A 21,045-nucleotide genomic window follows, 5' to 3' on the forward strand; every position below is an offset into this window, starting at 1 on the left:
GAAGGCATTGGTAGACCTAGAGTGTGAAGCTGAATTATTTTGGTCAGTATGAAAGAAGGCTTGTCTTTGTTGAAGTGAGAACCCTGAAAGTTAGATTTGCCTGGTCTGTAGCACTAACCTAAGATGAGACTGAGAGGATTTAAAAGCATCTTTAGGCTTGTCCTCTAGCAATCTCTGAGACTTGGTGTTCCATAAGTCTTTAACCAACTTCTCTAGATCTTCTCCAAACAAAAGTTTACCTCTAAAAGATAGCTTGCTAAATGTGACTTAGAAGCCACAACAGCTGTACAATGTCTAAGCCAGAACTATCTTCTTGCTGAGAGTGTCAAGAATTGGCTATACATTAGAACTGTCTGGTATGACAGCTAACTAGTGTGGCTGAGAGTCAGAGCTAGATGGTGTAGCAGAATATGGCAGTTTATACCATTGATGACAAGCTGCAGTGGGGCTTGAACCAGCAACCTCTGGATCTCTATGCTCACTCACAGGTAGTTGCTTTAACCATTAAGCCATTCCTCTACACTGAAGTAGTTCCACAATATCACTAGCTGTCCAATACAATGAAAAGGTGCCAACATGCAACAGAAACATTTATAGATACTACAACATAACAGCTAGCGATGCCACTGATACAGTGGTGGCTGGAACTGGTATGCAAGAGGTCTGTCCAGTGTCAGTGTGCAATACCAGAGAGCAGAGTTGCTCTGGAAAACAAACACAGCTAATCTTTAGCATTGTAGTATAGTGTTAGCTACCCCAGCCATACAATGAACTGCATGTGAAAGCAAGCAATATGGGAGAGTGAAATAAAATATGCTCCATTTGAAACAGAGATGAGTTCCACAGTTTCTAATATTATGCAAAATAAAACATGGAAAAGAAAATAAGATGATACCTTTTTTATTGGACATAACTTAATACATTTCTTGATTAGCTTTCGAAGGTTGCCCTTCTTCCTCAGATCGGAAATAACCAACTCTGAAACTATAAGAAAAATCTTAACTCACCACAGGCAGTGTTGTCTTACCAAAAAGACAACTGCTGCCACCAACAAATCCACTTCAGGCAAACGTAGATTTTCCAGTTTAGGCGTGGAAACGGGGTAAAGATGCGACTTAGCCTTCGTCACTCGAAGGGTAGCGTATGGGGTGACCCATTGAGCAGTGATGATTTTCTGTATAGCCTCATGCACTGGAAAACACTTAGGTGGTCTTCTAGTGCTCGCCATTTTAGGATTAGCAGATACAGGTGTAAACAGGTCTCCCTCCTCCAATTCCTCCTGCATCTGTGCAGCAAAGGGCTGCCCCTGACAAGACTCCCTCAGACTGAGAGAGAGACAGGGAGCAATTAACCCTACTTCTGAGATGGAGTGCAAACATTTCATCTTCAGGGTAGGGTCCATCAGGGGAGATTGAGGCAGGGAGCAAGCCAGAAATCTCCAAAGGCTGAGCTAAAAAGGAACTGTCAGATCCCCAGTGGTGTGCTGGAGCCGGCTCGCACTGGCTCGCAAGAGCTGGTTGTTAACTTTTCTTCCGACTTGTGAGCCGGTTGTTAAAACCCGCGAGCCGGCTCTCCTCCCTCCCTCCCTCCAGATCCGTCCCTCACCGACCTGTCCTTCGAATTCTTCGGGGCAGGCAGTCTTGCCTGCCTGCTGCCAGCGCTAACTCTCCCCCGCTGCCGGTTCGTGCTTTAAAAATGGCCACCGAGACTTCCAGAGGCGGCCTCGCGAGACTTCTGCTGAAGGCATTTGGTCGTGGGAGGATCCAGCATTTGTAGTGCACTGGCCCCCCTGACATGCCAGGACACCAACCGGGCACCTTAGGGGGCACTTCTAAAAATTTTTTTAAAAATTAAAAATAGCTCCCAGGTGCATAGCTCCCTTCCCTTGGTTATTTAGCCCCCCAAATCCTCCCCAAAACCCACTCCCCACAACTCTACACCATTACCATAGCCCTAAGGGGTGAAGGGGGGCACCTACATGGGGGTACAGTGGGTTTTGGAGGGCTCCCATTGACCACCACAAGTGGAACAGGTATGGGGGATGGGCCTGGGTCCACTTGTCTAAGTGCACTGCATCCACTAAAAACCTTTCCAGGGACTTGCATACTGCTATCAGGGAGCTGGGTATGACATTTGAGGCTGGCATACAGGCTGGCAAAAAAGTTTTTTGTTTGGGTGGGAGGGGGTTGGTGACCACTGGGGGCGTAAGGGGAGGCCATCCCCGATTCCTTCTGGTGGTCATTTGGTCAGTTGGGGCTCCTTTTTGAAGCTTGGTCATGAGAAAAAAGGGACCAAGTAAAGCCGGCGAAATGCTTGTCAAGCCTGTTTTTTTTTCATTATCAGGCGAAGCCGGCCCTCTCGTGAGTCCTGCCCCTGTCCTGCCTTCACTACCCTACAACACACCCCCTTGATGTTTCGCCGGCTCCGCGATGGAAAGCAGTTGAACCCGGCCAAAATCAGCTTTCGATTATATAGATTTTGCCGGGTTCAGGAGATCACCGGCCATCTCCTGATTTGTGTCGGAAGATAGCCGGCGATCACTTTCGAAAATGAGCTGGATAGTTTCCCTAGAACCAGGTCTTGTCAGATAAATCTGATTAATTTCATTGACTGTGTGACCAGAGAGTTGGATCCAGGAAGCGCACTAGATGTGGTATATTTAGATTTTAATAAAGCCTTTGACACGATTTTGCATAGACAACTAATAAACAAACTGAGTACCCTCAGCATAGGCCCTAACCTGACTGACTGGATTAGGAACTGGTTGAGTGGAAGGTGACAGAGGCTAGTGGTAAATGGAGCTTACTCTGAGGAAAGGGATGTTACCAGTAGTGTGCTGCAAGGTTTTGTAAGCAATATTGCTGAAGGGCTGTCTGGTAAGGTTTGCCTCTTTGTGGATGATACCAAAATCTGCAAAAGGGTAGACACTTCTGATGGTATGGATAACATGAGGAAGGACCTAGCAAAGCTTGAAGAATGGTCTGAAATTTGGCAGCTAAGATTTAATGCTACAAAATGCAAGGACATAAATTTGGGCTGCAAAAACTCAAGGAAACAGTATAGTTTAGAGAGTGAAGAACTGTTGTACAAGAAAGAGAAGTGGGACTTGGGTGTGTTGGTATGTGTTGATCTTATGGTGGCCAAACAGGTAGAAAAGGCAACAGCAAAAGCTGGAAGGATGCTTGGGTGCATATGGAAAGGAATTGCCAGTAGGAAAAAGGAAATGATGATGCCACTGGTGAGACCTTATTTAGAATATTGTGTACAGTTCTAGAGACCACATCCTCAAAAAGGTTGGAGTCAGTCCAGAGGGTAGCTACTAAAATGGTCAGTGATCTTCGTCATAAAGTGACAGACTTAAAGATCTCAGTATGTATAGTTTAGAAGAAAGGCAGGAGAGGGGGGATATGAAAGAGACTTAATACCTACACATCATACATGCACAGGAGTGAGTTTCTTTTAACTGAAAATAAACTCTGGAATGAGAGGGCAAAGGATGAAGTAACCTGAGGAAATACTCCTACAGGGAAAGGGTGGTTGGTTCACGGACTCCCAGTGCAGATGAAAACTGTTTTTGAATTCAAGAAAGCTTGGGACAAGTACATAAGATCTCTAAGGGAGTGAAAGGGAAAATAGATGGCATGGATGGACAGACTGAATAGGCTTTGTAGTCTTCATCTGCTTTCATTTTTCTATGTTCTATATATCCCCGGATTCTAAATAGGTAGAGCTAAGTTGGACACCCAAATTTTGGCATAGATTCTAGATGCACACTAAACTAATTAGTCAATTAGGCATTAACAATCAATTATTAGAGTTAATTGGAGTTGGCTGACAATTGGCACTAATTAGGAGTCACATGCGCAACAGCCGTATGCCATATTCTATAACATGCGCACCTAAATTTCATAGCGTGCAACTCAAAAGGGGACATGGCCATGGAGAAGGGCATAGGAAGGTCAGGGATGTTCCCAGAAATTAAGCATGAAGTTACAGAATGCTTGGTTTTATGCATCCAATTTCCATCAGTTGGGGGCAAGGATTTATACCAGATTTCAGCAGGCATAAGTACTCTTGCCCAAAGTTGGGCATGGGAATCCAAGCTAAGCACTATTCTTTAAAGGTAGCTTAGTGCTAAGCGACTTTTATAGAACAGGTGCTTAGGGCTAGATTCTATATATGGCACCAAAATAAATTGGCACTGAAAAAAACCACCATTCTTTAAGCCATTCTTAAAGTTAGGTGTGGTTTATAGAATACCACTTATGTCCAGGAATCTCACCTAAATCCCACCAACTGAAACATGGTGCAAAATGGACATGCCTACATTAGGTGTGCATCCCTGTTATTCTATAACAATGTACATTATATGAATGCCCCCATTCTGCCCTTGACCCTCCCATTTCTGCACCCCTTTTTTCAATTAGCACATAAAATTTAAGCGCGGATCCAGTGTCTAAATTTACGCACATAAAGTTCAATTTAATTAGTGCCAATAATTTGTTAAAAAGCCAATTATGGGCACTAATTAGCTTATTAATTAAATTGTGTACACCCAAATTTGTGTGTGCAATTTTTGGTGACTTTTACAGAATTAGGGGGTTAGTGCAGATCTTAATGGTGCCTAACTTTGGGTGCCATTTACTGAATCTGGCTCATAAGGGATAATTTAATAAAGAGATGTTCATGTATATATGGTCACTTGCACACAAATGTCCTACGTATAGAGACATGATTGTGTGTACTTTGCTGGTAGGCATGTTCAGGAGCACAGTTTAGATGAAGCACAGGTGGAATTCATATGCACATGTGAAGATTATAAAATAGGCTCATTTACACATGTACTTAATCTAGGCATGAACAAAAGCAGATGTAAATATCTGTGCCTGCAATGTAGGTATAATTTCTGCCACACTTACAGTAGCATTTTATAAAGATATATTGGAGCCTGTGTATTTATAAAACAGATCCCAAGTAGGCACCTTCTTGTTCTCGTAGGCACACCCTTATAAAATTACCCTTATAAAGTGAAGAAAAATAGAATGCTAAAATACTGACAATATTGTCAAGAAACTATACTAAGCTTGATATTCAGTAACAAGATATCCAGCTAAAGATATCCAATTAAATATTCAAAGATATAACCAATTACTAAGAGCAACAAAATTCAATCTTTTAGAAGAGCAATTTTTTCAACCAGGCTAAACCTTATCTCAGCTCGTTTCCTCTCTTTAACCAGAAATCTGACTTGTCTACACAAAAGATTCAGTGGCCCCAAAATTTCAAAAATAAAAATGCGTCCAGTTAACTACTGGCTTGTCAAACAAATCTTTTGAACATCAACCCCAACGTTCTCTTTAAATCTATCACTAATTGTATCCGAGATAAAGTTACCTTGAACTTTTCCAGTGATGACAAATGTCTGTGTTAAAGGCAACTTTATGAGCAAGTCATTCACCTGTAAAGTGTAAAATCAATGCATACATTAAATAAGATCCAAAGATTATTTCTAAGAAATTATCAACAAGCTAAACTATACACTTCTGCAGGAAGATGTAGAATTCTTGAGCACAAATAAGGTACCCTGTGTTAATTGCCAAAATTATGGGCAAACCCTTTGTGTTAACTGCTATGGACATCCCCAGCAGTTTCTCATTCAGGGGTCCTTTTATTAACCTGTGTTAAAAAGGGCCTTGTGCTAGCAGTGGAGACCTTTTTTGCCGTGCACTGCAGCCCTTTTTACTGCAGCAGGTAAAAAGGCCAAAAAGTGGCACGGCGGCCCAATTACCACCAGGTTAGCGCCACACTAGAAAATAGGTAGCTATTTTCTCTAGCGCGGCAAATGTGCGCACCTACCACTGGCACCTGTGTTGGGCCAGCAGTAGTTCCAGATTAGTGTGCAGTAAGCCAGCATTGGGCTTATCGCTGCTCTGTAAAAGGGCCCCTCAGTTAACACAGAGGAAATACCATTACCATCTGTTAAGTGCACTGCAGATAACACTAGTTAACTACACCTGTTCAGGTGGCATTAACTACACACACTGTCTGCTTTATTAACAGTTAATGTATAGCAGCTACCTCTGCTATATCTATAAGGCATAGTACCTACCCATTCTTCACCTGTTCCATGCCTCCTTCCGTATTAACTCTCATGAGTTGCAGTAAATATTTAAATGTTATATGATTACACTGTTAGCACACACCAACCGCTTCATTAACAGCTAATGCAGCTTAGTAAATAGTCTCCATTATACTCAAAGCACTTTCTGCATTTAATAGTATTTCTAACTGAAGAATCATAACTGTGTTGACATCTGGGACCCAGCTGGCAAAAACAGATGTTACCATCTGAATTATCTATGGTGGCTACAATATTAATATGCACAACTGCTCACTCTCTCTACCCTTTCCAAAACACGATACTTCTTTACAGTCAAGTGGCATGATACAGGGAAACTCTTATATGCCTTTCAACAGAAATACACAATATCCTACTGAAGCACCAATCAAGAGTAAGATTGTATGGCTATGATATTAACAGTAGGATACACTGAAGAAAGGAAGAGAAAAACTATTGTGTTTAGCTGAAACCAGCTACCTGTCTGGCAATTACCTGATGCTAATCCAGAGGTAGGCAAAAAAAAGTAGATACAATTCATTTGTTTCCTCTTCTAAGAAAAATCTTGATACCACCCTAATATGGCATCTCTCCAAGTTAGTACCTATCCCCATCCTTCTTGGTTCTTCTGCTAAAATATTTTAAAATTAATTTAATATGCAACTTATAAAAAATGAAAACACAATATGAGAAAGATACTTCTTGCTAGAGAGTGGTATATGGAAGAGGGAATATCTGCATTAGTGATGTGGAAAAGGCTTTTGATTATGTATCCTTTTTTAAATTATTATTTGAAGCACTCAATTTTTTTTTGGTGGGGGGTAGGGGAAGATTCTCCTTCACATGATACATACCTTATATCAAAGGCCCACTGAAGCAGTACTTGTGAATGAGAAGACCTCTTCGGTTTTTCAATTACACCACTCTCTAGCAAGAAGTATCTAAGCAAGGGGGCTCTTCTTCACCTCTGTCATTTTTGGTTTCTTTGAAGCCCTTTCTGCAGAGACAGAAAAAACCCAAGAGTCCAAGGTGTAAAGGTAGGCTCAGAAGAGTTTATGGTAATGGCATTTGCTGATCTGATCTAATCTCAATATTTATCAACCGCTTACTCCTTTCAATGGTCCAAAGTGGCTTACACAAAAATATAAAAGAATCTCATCACATTACAGACTGTGTATGGCTCACAAAAAAAATTAATAAGTAGTAGTGGCACAGATAAATTTTTGAAACAAATAGGTATTTAAACATTTCCCAAAAGAAAAGTAAAATGAATTGCATTTCAGTGAAGTAGGCAGATTATTCCAAAGCTGTTCAGCATGAAAAAGAAAAAATGATTCCAATTTCTTCATATTGGATGCCCTTGAAGGAGGGAAAATTAAGTATGAAAGACAAGATTAAACTGAGTGATATATCTGGTACAGCACCATGTAATTATCTTTTAAATAATATAGGAGGAGTTAAGCTCTAATCAAGCATGAACTGGGAGCCAATGAATCTTTTTCAACAAAGGTAGTGAATGAACAAATTTATATCACCTAAAAATTAGGTAAGCAGCTAATTTTGAAGTAACTGGATTCTTCTCTGTAATTTACCAGAGATCCCCAAGATATAATACATTACAATAGTCTATTTGAGACAATATCAAACCCTGCACCAACAATGCAAAATGTTTTTCTGAAAAAATAAGGTCGAGAATCTCTAAGGGCCCTGTTTACTAAGCTGTGCTGTAGGCGCACTATCATTTTCAGCGCTTGCTAATGCTAGAGACACCCATAGGAATATACAGGTGTCTCTAGCATTAGTGCACCCTAAATTTTAGCACGAACTAAAAATGCTAGCCGCTAGTGCACCTTAGTAAACAGGGCCCTAAGTTGTTTCAATCTAAAGAAAGCTTTTTTGGGAAGGCAATTTATTTGATTTTCTATTGACAAAGACGAATTCAGACTTACTCCTAGATCTTTCATAACATGATCTATTGTCAATTGATCAGTTGGATTCAATGACACTGTCACTGTTAGAGAATTAAAATGTTTACTCATCTAGAGTATTTTAGTAATTGAGTTAATGCCCAATCTTTAATCGTATCAATACAGTTAGGTATTGCCAAATATGACTGGTTTACATTTTCAGTGACTGGTGCTAAAATAAATATGTCGTCCACAAAAGACAGAAGAAGCTGTCCTTTCTCTAAGAAACTTGAGCCCAAAGAACTCAAAAACATTAAATAAGATAGGTGATGGGGGACCCTGAGGCACACCAAAAGGAGATAGTTAACTGAAAGAAAGAACATCTTTAATTTTTTACCACATAACTGCTATTTGACAAATATTTCTGAAAACAACCAAATACTATGCCAGAGATTCCTATTTCACTCAATTTAGCGAGCATCAATATATGGTTAACTGTGTCAAAAACAGCTGAGATGTCAAACTGTGATAGAACTGCTTGACCACAATAGCTAAGAATCTTCTTTACTTGTGATACTAAAGTCAAAAGCAGATTTTCAGTACTATGTAAACTTCTATACCCAAACTGAGACGAAATTAAGATGCTAAAATCACCTAGATATCCAGATAGTTGTTGACCTACAATCAACTCACTCAACTTTGTAAATAATGGTATACTGGTAATTGGTCTGTAATTACTTGGAAGTGTCAAATCCAAGTCAGAATACTTAATTTGGCACACTGTCAGATCCTAAAAATTCATTGGTGCAGTCCCTACACAAATTTAACAATTTTCATATTGTAGCAGGTTATCAATAGAAATCAAACAAAATAAAACATGGAAAAGAAAACAAGATGGTACCTTTTTTATTGGACATAACTTAATACATTTCTTGATTAGCTTTCGAAGGTTGCCCTTCTTCGTCAGATCGGAAATAAGCAAATGTGTTAGTTGATAGTATATATAAGTGAAGCATCAAAGCATTTCAATGACAGTCTAGCAAGGTGGGGGTGGGTAGGAGGTATGCATGGGTATATCAAAGTATTTCATTCCATTGATAGTCTAACAGGATGGGTGTGGATAGGTGAGAGGAGAGTGCCTTCTTGATACACAGTTGCCGAGGACACCATTACTATTTCTGTTTGAAGAGGAACGCCTTCTAGACACTTTAACTGACAGTGGAAAGACTTTATTTCAGACAGTTTGTATGGAAGCAAAAAAAATGGCATATTAATCTATTGGAGATAACTGGAATAGCCAATCTATACCCAACAGATAAAGTGACTCTTTGAACTGATGGTAACAGAGCATATTCATGCCCAAAATGGGAAACCAAGTCAATAGAATGCATCCCAAAGATCTGGAGCCCCTTATAGAATTCTGCTCTCCCTCTTCTTCCCTCTCTACCAACCCCCCCCCCCCCCATCCCTCCCCTTCCCCATCCCTACTTATTCTACTACTACTACTAATTATCATTTCTAAAGCGCTACTAGATGTACACAGTGCTGTACACTTGAACATGAAGATACAGCCCCGCTCGACAGAGTTTACAATCTAATTAGGACAGACAAACAGGACAAACAAGAGATAAGGGAATGTTAAAGTGAGGATAATAAAATAAGGGTTCTGAACAAGTGAATAAGGGTTAGGAATTAAAAGCAGCATAAAAAAAGGTGGACTTTTAGCTTAGATTTGAAGACGGCCAGAGTTGGAGCTTGACGTACTGGATCAGGAAGTCTATTCCAGGTATATGGTGCAGCAAGATAAAAGGAACAGAGTCTGGAGTTAGCAGTGGAGGAGAAGGGTACAGATAAGAGAGATTTACCCAGTGAATGGAGTTCCCGGGGAGAAATGTAGGGAGAGATGAGAGCGGAGAGGTACTGAGGAGCTGCAGAGTGAATGCACCTATAAGTCAATAAGAGGAGATTGAACTGTATGCGGAAACGGATAGGAAGCCAGTGAAGTGACTTGAGGAGAGGGCTAATATGAGCATAACGACACTGGCAGAATATCAGTTATGCAGCAGAATTCTGAACAGATTGAAGAGGAGAGAGATGGCTAAGTGGGAGACCTGTGAGAAGCAAGTTGCAATAGTCTAAGCGAGAGGTGATAAGAGCGTGGATGAGGGTTCTGGTAGTGTGCTCAAAAAGGAAAGGGTGAATTTTGGTGATATTATAGAGAAAGAAACGACAGGTTTTAGCAGTCTGCTGAATATGTGCAGAGAAGGAGAGAGAGGAGTCAAAGATGACCCCAAGGCTATGAGCTGATTAGACAGGAAGGATGAGAGTGTTATTCACAGAAATAGAGAATGGGGGAAGAGGAGAGGTTGGTTTATGGGGAAAGATAAGAAGCTCAGTCTTGGTCATGTTTAGTTTCAGATGGCGCTGAGACATCCAGGCAGCAATGTCAGACAGGCAGGCTGATACTTTTGGTCTGGATTTCGGCTGAGATTATTGGTGTGGAGAGGTAGATATGGGAGTCATCAGCATAAAGATGATACTGAAAACCATGGGATGAGATCAGAGTACCAAGGAAAGAAGTATAGATGGAGAAAAGAAGAGGTCCCAGGACAGATCTCTGAGTTACACCAACTGACAGTGGGATAGAAGTAGAGGAGGATCCACTAGAGTATACACTAAAGGTACGCTGGGAGAGATAAGAAGAAAACTAGGAAAGAACAGAGCCCTGAAATCCAAGTGAGGACAGCATATCAAGGAGTAGGCTGTGATCAACAGTGTCAAAAGCAGCAGATAGATCGAGAAGGATGAGGATAGAATAGAGACCTTTGGATCTGGCCAGGAACAGATCATTGGAGACCTTAGCAAGCGCTGTTTCAGTTGAATGAAGGGGGCGAAAGCCAGATTGAAGTGGATCAAGAATAGCTTGAGATGAAAGAAAGTCAAAGCAATGGCAGTGAACAGCACGTTCAAGTATCTTGGATAGGAAAGGAAGGAAGGAAGGATATGAGGCGATAGTTGGAAGGACATGTAGGGTCCAATGAAGGTTTTTTAAGGATTGATGTGAGTACGACATGTTTGAACACATCAGGAACAGTCGCAGTGGACAGTGAAAGATTGAGGATATGAAAGATAAAAGGGATGACAGTAGGAGAGATAGTGTTAAGTAGATGGGTGGAATAGGATCAGAGGAACGGGTAGTTAGTTTCGAGGAGGAAATAAGATGTGTAGTTTCCTCTTCAGTGATTTCAGAAAAGGAAGAAAAGGAGGCAGGGGTTGGAGGGTTGAGAGAATGGACTAAGGGAAGGAGAGGTGGAGGTGACCTGGTTGAGAATTCAAGTTTAATCTTGTGAAACTTATCGTGAAAAAACTCAGCCAGAGTCTGGGGGGAAAGTGAAGGGAGGGTTGGAGGTGAAGACACTTTGAGGAGAGAGTTCAGTGTGGCAAAGAGACGTCGAGGGTTTGAGCCAAGAGAATTTGTCAACAGGATGTAATAGTCCTGTTTGGCAAGTAAAAGAGCAGACTGGAAGAAGGTCAGCAAGAATTTGAAATGTATGAAGTCAGCATGGGCACGGGATTTCAGCCAAAGGTGTTTGGCAGAGCGGGCATAGAAACGTAGGTAGCGGATTCTAGAGGTCAGCCAAGACTGGGGTTTAGTACGTTTTACAGAACGGGGAATGGGAGGAGCGAGAGTATCCAGAGCAGAGGAGAGAATAGTATTATAGGAAGAGACAGACTCATTGACAGACTTGGATAACATAGTGGTAGAGAAGACATTTGAAACACTGGAGGGCAGAATAGAAGGGTCAATAGCCTGAAGATTCCTAAATGTATTGGTTAAGATTGGACGGGACTGGAGAGGGGGGTGTTTAAGTGTGAAAGTTATCAAATGATGGTCAGAGGGACAACCCATCTCCCTTTCTCCGTGTTATCAATAATTTAATAATGAGCTAAGAGCTCTAGGTAAAGATATTGGTTATGTCTGTTACTGTAGTTGTTTGATGTGGATGGCAATATCGGGGGGGGGGGGGGGGGGGGGGGAGGAATGTAAGGATTCCCATTTCCCCGACTGCCAACAAATTTGTTAGTGGGAAAAGCAGTTATGGATAAAAATGTGCATCAAGGTTTATCATAGTGGTTAAGTGGAGAAGGTATGAATGTACTGTATTGGATGAGTCATTTCATTGTTATACTGTGCTGACAATACAAATTAAAAAAAACAAAGAAGTCCTCAAAGATCTTACATAATTACAGGAAACTTTGTAGACAGATATTACAGTCTAGGTCAGTATCAGTCAAGAACATGCTGACTTCATTGAAATGCAGTGTCTAAAATTCAGTATTGACTAACTGTGGAAGAACAAAATGAGCACAGACAGTTGAGAAAAAGGGCAACATGGGCTGAAATTAACAGACACCTATCTTGTAGAGGATGACTGAAACCAGGGTTTTTGGTTCTGACTGAAACCTACTCTGGCCAAAATTTGCCACTTGGTTTTTGCTGAAACCAAACTAAAACTGTTCCCCTCCCCCTGCCAGCAGAAAGTAGGTCCCCTCAGCAGAAAGCGGGCCCCCCTCTACAGAGATCTGCTCACTCCCTCGATCACAAGTGTCACCCTCTCAAAATTTGTAGGCCCTACTCCTGCCTACCTGAGAAACCCTGGTGATCTACAAGCCTCAGTGAGGCAGGAGCATCCCCAGTTGATCATGACTCCAATCTCAAAATGGCCTTCATGACCTTCTGTGGCAGTTTTGCAAGGCTGCTATAGGAAGACACCGTAGCCATTTTGACTGTACAGCCATGACTGAAAATCACTCCTGCCTCCATGAGGTCACTAGACCACCATGGTTTTTAAGGTAAGCTCAGGAGGATGGTACTTGTTGTCGGGCGGGGGGGTCGGCTGAACATCACTGAAATTTTTGGCTGAAATATCACCAAATTCAGATTTCAGGCCAGTTTTGGCACCAAAGCCAAAATTGAAACTTGGTTGGCCTCTACTATGTTGCCATAATTGCTACTCAGTACACACATTCCTTTCATAAGAAATTATTGCAGATTTAAACATAGCATAGATAGCATTCAAGTCCCTTTCATAAAACTACTTTAGTCAACGGGAATTTAGTATATCACAATGGGAGTTGCTCAGTGTCCTATTATTAAAATATGTGGGTTCATTGATTTAAGAAGGAATAATCCAATCACTGTGACAGCTATAGGGGCTCATCTTCAAACATAAAAATATCCAAAAAAAGTCATAAGGTGACAGAAGGACATTTTTCTCTCAAACACATCTAAGTTGTGATTCTCGACACCCTGATTTTAGACGATTTGCTCAGCAAGTCATCGAAATTTCAAGGGGGTGTGTTTTCGATGGGACATGGGCGGCACCAAAAGATATAAATTTTTCTGAAATAATGGAATGAAATGAAAACGTGTAGGGCCAAAATTAAGACTTTTTGGCTAGACTTGTTTCATTCATGACTAAGTGACCAAAAGGTGCCCTAAATGACCAAATAACCACTGGAGGGATTAAGGCATAACCCCCACTTACTCTCTCAGTGGTCACTGACCTCCTCCCAGCCCCCTAAGATGTGACAATGGCAGTACATACCAGGACATGATAGCATCAGATATGATGACCATTTCTATTAGAGCAACAAGCAGGTCCCAGGAGTAGCCTAGTAGTTAGTGTAGTGGACTGAACTGTAGAGAAGGGGACCCAGGCCCATATCACACCCTAACTGGTACATTTGTGATGAAATGTGTGAGGTCTCAAAAATATACTAAGATGTGACAATGGCAGTACATACCAGGACATGATACGATCAGATATGATGACCAATTCTATTAGAGCAACAAGCAGGTCCCAGGAGTAGCCTAGTAGTTAGTGTAGTGGACTGGACTGTAGAGAAGGGGACCCAGGCCCATATCACACCCTAACTGGTACATTTGTGATGAAATGTGTGAGGTCTCAAAAATATACTAGAAATAACTATGTTACTGTACCTATGTATAGGTGACATCTGCAAGCTTGAGAGCTATTATAGTAGTGTACAGTAGGTATTTTTTCTGCTCCTGGCGGGCTCAACATACAATATAAAGGGTTATTGTGAGATGTGTACCTGGGACCCTTTATGTAAAGTCCACTACAGTGTTCCCTAGGCTGCCCCACTGCTCTGCTGGGATGTCTGAGGAGCCAGTCTACTAAGAATGATGGCTCCTAGATATTCCAATGGCTGGTTTTTGAGCGTTTTTCTCTTGGCGGTTTTATTTTTCAAAATGGTCCCAAAAGAAAAGCGCACTGAGAACAAAATGTCTAGGAAAAAGGTGATTATCAAACCAAAAAGACAGACTTTTTCAGGTTCGAAAATGGCTATGTTCACCACTCAATTTTCAGACATTTCTAGCAAAACCTCCAAAATTAGACTTGGACGTTTTATCGAAAATGCCCTTCATAGTAAGATGAATGGTCAATACTTGATTTAATAACCATCATAAATCAAGTTTCAAGATTATTTATACTTTCTATCCTGCTCTACGGACATGTTATCTAGGCGGTTTACAGACAGGTTCAGTGACAACTGCTGCCACAGGACCAAGGAGAAATTAGGATTTACCTGATAATTTTCTTTCCATTAGTTCTTCACACTATTCCAGGACGAGTGGGCAGTTATGTCAATCGACCAGCAGGTGGAGATATACAAAATTCAGAACTGAGCACCACTACATAGCTCCCTGCTTGCAGCTCAGCTCCTCGGTATCAGTCCTCAAGCAAGGAAGAAAGAACGCCCAATCAGGCGCATGGTCAGCAACCAACACATCCAGCCCCAAGAACCATCCGAAGACAAGGTCCCTGGAAAACAGAAATCAAAGACCGTGCACAGAGCCACCAATCAGGGCGTCGAACCACAGGAGGGCTCCTGGAATAGTGTGAAGAACTAATGGAAAGAAAATTATCAGGTAAGACCTAACTTCTCCTTCCATTACGTTCATTCTCACTAATCCAGGACGAGTGGGATGTTCAAAAGCTATCCCTATGAGGGTGGGAAGCTGAACCTGCCACAAGCAGAATCGACACCCCAAATGCAGCTGCTGCCTGCGTGGCCCCCGCTATACCATCATGCTACTAAAGGAAAGCAGAGAAGCCCATGCCTCTGCCTTACAAGTATCCATCAGAGAAGACAACGAAGCCTTTGCCCGAGATGTAGTCACACGCCCAGGAGAGTGTGCCTTCCAACACAAGGAGAAAAGCCTCCCAGAATACAAGCAGAGACCACAGCCACCTTCACCCACTGGGCAAAAGAAGCCTTGGAAGCCATGAGACCCAACTGCTGTTTACCAAACTGCACAAAAGGTCTATACGAAAGGCGGAAGACTTCGGAAACCTCGAAAAAACACAAGAGAGCCCTGTGAAAGTTCATAAGCCTGCAAGAGGCATATAGATGACTAAATAAAAAGAAACCAACAAGCACTCGGGCAAGAAGGACAGTACTGCCCGAAATGGGACCCCGCCTCCAAAACAAAGATGGAGAAAGGGTCCTAAAAAGGAGCCTGAAGTTGCAAGAAGCAATAGGCCAACAGAAGCACCCTAATAACACTGAGTTCTACGTAAGAACTATCAGGATCACCTAGCGATGGGGCACAAATCGAGAGTGCTGCAGCAGCAGAAGGACCAGCATAAAATCCCATTCGGAAAAGGCACGCGAAGGAAATCGTAAGCGACCCACACCTCTATGAAAACGAATCACAACCGGAAGAGCCGCTAAAGAAGAGGTCTGCCAATGACCCTGAAAGCAAGTCAGGGCTGCCACTGGAACCCACAAGGAACCCAGCGCTAGCCCTTGATACTCCCTCCCGCAAAAATGCCAGGAAATGGCCCAGGGAAGAAGCAAAGTACTGGCAGGCGCCAAAGAAGAAGAGCGCTTCCTTGCCTGCAGCAGAGAAGTCAGGACTGAAACCAATAATCCTTCTTCCTCAGCTGAGCCCTCTCAAGGGCCAGGCCGTAAGACCAAAGGGAAAAGAATCCTCCATGACCACCAAACCCTAACAGAAGAAACTCGAACTTGAGGGAATCGCATTAGGAGCTTCACAAGATCTGCATAGCACTGGAGCCTTCTCCAGGCTGGAGAACAGGAGCACTGTATCCCGAAGGTCTCCCACTCTCCCCCACTCCCGGCATAACATTGGCATGGGGGAAGGCGTACAGGAGTCCCCTCGCTCAAACACAAACGGAGCAGGGTGTCCAGACACAGAGAATTCTCTTCCCTGTGACGGCTGAAGAACCAAGGAACAGTGACATAGGAATAGGCCAAGAGAACCAAGCCCCATCGACACATCAGCAGCTGTAACGGCTCGACCGACAGCTCCCTATCGCTGGAAGTCCGAGTGTGCCTGCTAAGAAGGTCGATCCCCGCGAGAGGGACCCCTCAAAACCGCTGAAAGGTACAACAGGTGTCTCTCTGCCCCGGCCATTAACCAGTTGGGCTCCAGAGCCAGCAGACTGCTAGAAGTCCCCCCCCCCCTAGCTAGTAGAAGAGGCTAGTGCCATAGCAATGTCCGAAAAGGCCCAAACCAAAGCATTCCCAAGAGCAGGGCAAAAGCCTCCAGAGCTTAGCACACCCCTCACAGCTCCAGAGGGACAATGCGCCTCTACTGGAAACCAAGAGCCGTGACAGGGGACCCCTGCAGAGGACCCCCCAGCCCAAGAAACTGTCAACCGTAGACCCCACTTCCCAAGGCATGAGCAGGGAGGGCCTCCCTAGGGTCAACGACTGGTGAAGCCACAACCACCTCAGGTCTGTCTGACCGCCAGAGGCAAAGAAGCCAGAGACTGTAACCCTCTGAAATCGGAGACCAGGAGCTGAACAGGGCCCTATAAATTGGCCACATCCGAGGGTAAGGTACCACTTCCAGGGCCGCTGTCACAGAACCAAGGAGCTGCTCAAAATCCTAGGCTGGAAGCTGGGAACGAAGCAGAAGTGAAGAATTCAGTGCGCTAACTTAAAGCACCGTTCCTCTGTGAGAAACACTCAAGCTCACAGGGAATCAAAAAGAACACCTAGATGCTCCAAGTTGGTGTGCTGGTGCCAGCCACCCCCACTGAAATTGAACATCCAAACCAGAAAAGAAAAAACAAAACAGGAGGCGAACCATCGTTGAAGGAGCCTCTACACAGGCTTGGGAAGAGGAGGCTCGGATTAACCAGCTGTCCAAGTGCAGGAGGAAACGAAACCTCCGTCTCCGCAGAAGGACCGCTACACGCACAACCTAGGAAAAGATTACTGGGCCCGTGAGGAGACCAAATGGTCGGGACCGGAATTGGAAAAGAACTGCAGAAGCAGCCCCAAAAGGGGAAGGTAATTATGCCTCCCTGGTCTCAACAGCAGAGACAACTCTCTCTCTGAACGGACGGGAGCACAGACCTCAGGGTCACCATCTGAAAACAGACACCAATGGACCCCTAGAGATCCCAATTGGGTTGCACTGCTCCCATCTTCCTGGGAACCTCAAAATAGGAGGAGAACTGTCATGAAACAGGGCACCTGCTGAGCCCACAAGGCAAGTAGAGGAACAAGGAATGTTTTCTGGAGGACTCTGGGGTCCGCTCACCCAGCTCCTGAACCAAAATGCTGAGGTCACTCCCAAAAAGAAATGTATCTCAAAAGGGTAACCTGACCATGCAGGCCTTTGAAGTGGAAACGGCCACCCACTTCCGCAGCCAGAACTGATGCCTCACGGAGAGCGTCAAAGACATGCCTGTAGCTGAAAAACTGACATGCACAGTGGCCATCAGACAGGCTAAGCCCGCCTCCATCCAGGCAGCCCGGGACTGCCCTGGGAAAAAGGACTGCTGATGTCACTACAAACAGGCCTGTGCCACCAAAGGGCTACAAATAGAAGCCTGCAGCTTCAAAGCAGTCACCTCAAGGTGTGCTGGAAAGCCCGTTTCGGCTTCCTAGCAGATCCCTCAAGGCAAGGCCGCCAACCACCGGGAGGGTAGTATTCTAGGTGACTGCAGACACCGAGTCCAACTTAGGTAAGGGAAAGTCTCCTCCTTCTGGCACCAGAGAAAAAGGGCGGGCCATAGTCCTCCCAACCTGTAGGCCTGTGTCAGACACATTCCACCTTGCGGCAAGCAGGACCCGAATGTCCAGGTGAATGGAGATATACCCTGCACGGTCCCCTGAGGCTCTTCATAAGGTTAGCCACCTGACTACCTTCCAGAAACTCCCCAAGGGAGTGCTCCAAGTGCCTCTGAAATCAGGGGCCGCCTCCTAGCAGCCCAACTGCAGCAAAATCTGAGACTAACCAGCTTATTTTCAAAAGAGAAGGCCGGCCATCTTCTGACACAAATCGGGAGATGGCCGGCCATCTCTCAAGGCCGGCGAAATCAGCATAATCGAAAGCCGATTTTGGCCGGCCTCAACTGCAGTCCATTGCTGAGCAGGCCAAACTTCAAGGGGGCGTGTCGGCAGGGTACAGAAGGCGGGACAGGGGCGTGGTACGAGATGGCCGGCTTTGCCCGAAAATGAAAAAAAGAAAGCCAGCCCTCACGAGCATTTGGCCGACTTTACTTGGTCCCTTTTTTTTCAGGTCCAAGTCCCAAAAAAGTGCCCTAACTGACCAGATGACCACCGAAGGGAATCGGGGATGACCTCCCCTGACTCCCCCAGTGGTCACTAACCCCCTCCCACCCTCAACTTTAAAAACTTTTTTTGCCAGCATCAAATGTCATACCCAGCTCCCTGACAGCAGTATGCAGGTCCCTGGAGGAGTTTTTAGTGGGTGCAGTGCACTTCAGGCACGTGGACCCAGGCCCATCCTCCCCTTACCTGTTACACTTGTGGTGGTAAATGGGAGCCCTCCAACCCTCCCCCCCCCCCAAAACCCACTGTACCCACATGTAGGTGCTCCCCTTCACCCATAAGGGCCATGGTAATGGTGTAGAGTTGTGGGGAGTGGGTTTTGGGGGAGATTTGGGAGGCTCAGCACCCAATGTAAGGGAGCTATGCACCTGGGAGCTATTTTAATGTTTGAAGTGCCCCCTAGGGTGCCCAGTTGGTGTCCTGGCATGTCATGGGGACCAGTGCACTACAAATGCTGGCTACTCCCACAAACAAATGCCTTAGATTTGGCCGGGTTTGAGATGGCCAGCCTCGGTTTCCATTATCGGCAAAAACCGAGGCCAGCCATCTCTGACATTTGGCCGGCCCCAACCATATTATCTCGTTCAAAAATACGGTTGGCCCCGCCCCTTCACGGTGCCGTCCTCATAGATGGGCACCCTTAGAGATGGCCAGCCCTGTTCGAAAATGCCCCTCCATGTCTCCACGGGGCAGCAGTCGCGATCTCCTGGGAACAGGCAGGGAGATCCCCATCTACTCTCTCTACCTGGAGCTGCCAGGCCTGCTGGAGAAAAGGCTCCTAGCACCAGCCCAAGGCCCAATGGAGCAAACGAACGGTTGGCCCTGACCCAGGGCCCCCCCAGGAAGGGGCCCCCACGCCTACACAGCTGCCTGCGCAGGGGCTTCGCTTCTGCCGAAAAAAACAAAATGGCAGCCATTCCCACCTCTTTCTGAGGCGAAGCACCAAGGCTCTGCACCGGGGACCAGAGCCAAAAGAAATGTGCTGCTGTGACCGAGCGCGCCCTGTATGTGCGAGCCCCGAATCAGTTCCTCCACTTGGGAAGCAGACTGCACATCGTGCAGTGGCCCAAGGAGGAACACTGCAAGATGGGCAGCAGGTCACACACTAAGCGGGGTTTGCCATGGCCAGAGACTGCCGCTGCGCAGGAAAACATGTGGCGCACCACGCTACATACCCGCTTTTTTTTTTTTTAACCAGAGTACTGCACAAACAAGCAAAAATATGTCCTTTTTTTTTTTTTTTAACATTCAGGTAGATTAGGCAGTTTTCTGTCTTCAGAGGAATCATAGTCTGTTTGTATCTGCCAAAGGCCTCAAGGAGCAGTTGTGAGATTTCAACCAGGCTCTCCTGGTTTTCACTCCACTGATCTAATCATTAAACTGCTCCTCCACTTCCTCCATGGTTTTATATATTTTTTTTGTAGCACCAACACACAGTGCTCCCATCGATGTCCCAAGGCCTGAAGCACAGCAGAAAGGACCCACCACCCTGGGTCCACGCTACCCGGGGACACGGTCACCCCCCCTTTCAGAGCAGGGCACGGCAGCAGCTTCGGCCTGCCAGACTCACTGTGTTGCCTGCAACTCCTCATCTTCTGAGCAGACTGGTTGCTGAGCAGGCTCTCACACAGAAGGAAAACTGGGGAAATGTGCAGAACACCCCAGGGAGAAGGCACGACAGGAACTCAGCACCACCAGGTATGTCTGCTCAACTGCTCACTCTGCTCAACTGGGAACCAGTTGACCAAATGGACCAGGAGCAAGGCCTCAGAAATAGAGACAGAGGAAGTATGTCCATCCACCTGCTGGAGATAGAAGATACTGAGGAGCTGAGCTGCTAACAGGGAGCTATGTAGTGGTGCTCAGTTCTGTATTTTCTATCTCCACCTGCTGGTCGATGGACATAACTATCCGCTCGTCCTGGAATAGTGGGAATGAACGTAATGTAAGGTTTGATTTCTGAGGGGACTCTGTTCTCTGGGACTGTCAGGCCGGGGCATGTTGCAAAAGCAGTATTCACAGTCATTGGGGGAAGAAGTCTCAACCATAATTGTTCAGCAGTACTCACTGACTGGATTCAGTAACCAGAGGGAGCAGTGATGCCAAGAACTATGGCTGTAACAGTTGGACAACAAGCACATGGGAAGGAGATACACATGAAAGTAAAAAGCCCCAGATAGTTGCCCATGAAGACTCATGGAGCAAAAATGCAACATAAAGCCCATTCCAATGAAGCTACAGGGCCAAGAGAACAGGAGAAAAACTGTCAATCCAAAAATAAATGTTGTCCTGGCGCCCCATGGCACTTTTCCCAGCACATTCATACTTAAAGAGCACAGGGGCAGTTTGGAGCTCAGGGAAAGGAGAATACTCGGA

The 21,045-nt window shown here is 44.7% G+C and overlaps 1 protein-coding gene across 1 annotated transcript in view; it reads right to left on the reverse strand.

Moving 5' to 3' along the window:
• Positions 1 to 21,045, reverse strand: part of CFTR (CF transmembrane conductance regulator) — a 442,294-nt gene that overhangs the window by 220,393 nt on the left and 200,856 nt on the right. The gene's annotated exons all lie outside the window — the stretch shown is intronic.

The sequence above is a fragment of the Microcaecilia unicolor genome, chromosome 10 (genome assembly GCF_901765095.1).
Source record: "Microcaecilia unicolor chromosome 10, aMicUni1.1, whole genome shotgun sequence".
Classification (NCBI taxonomy): Eukaryota; Metazoa; Chordata; class Amphibia; order Gymnophiona; family Siphonopidae; genus Microcaecilia; species Microcaecilia unicolor.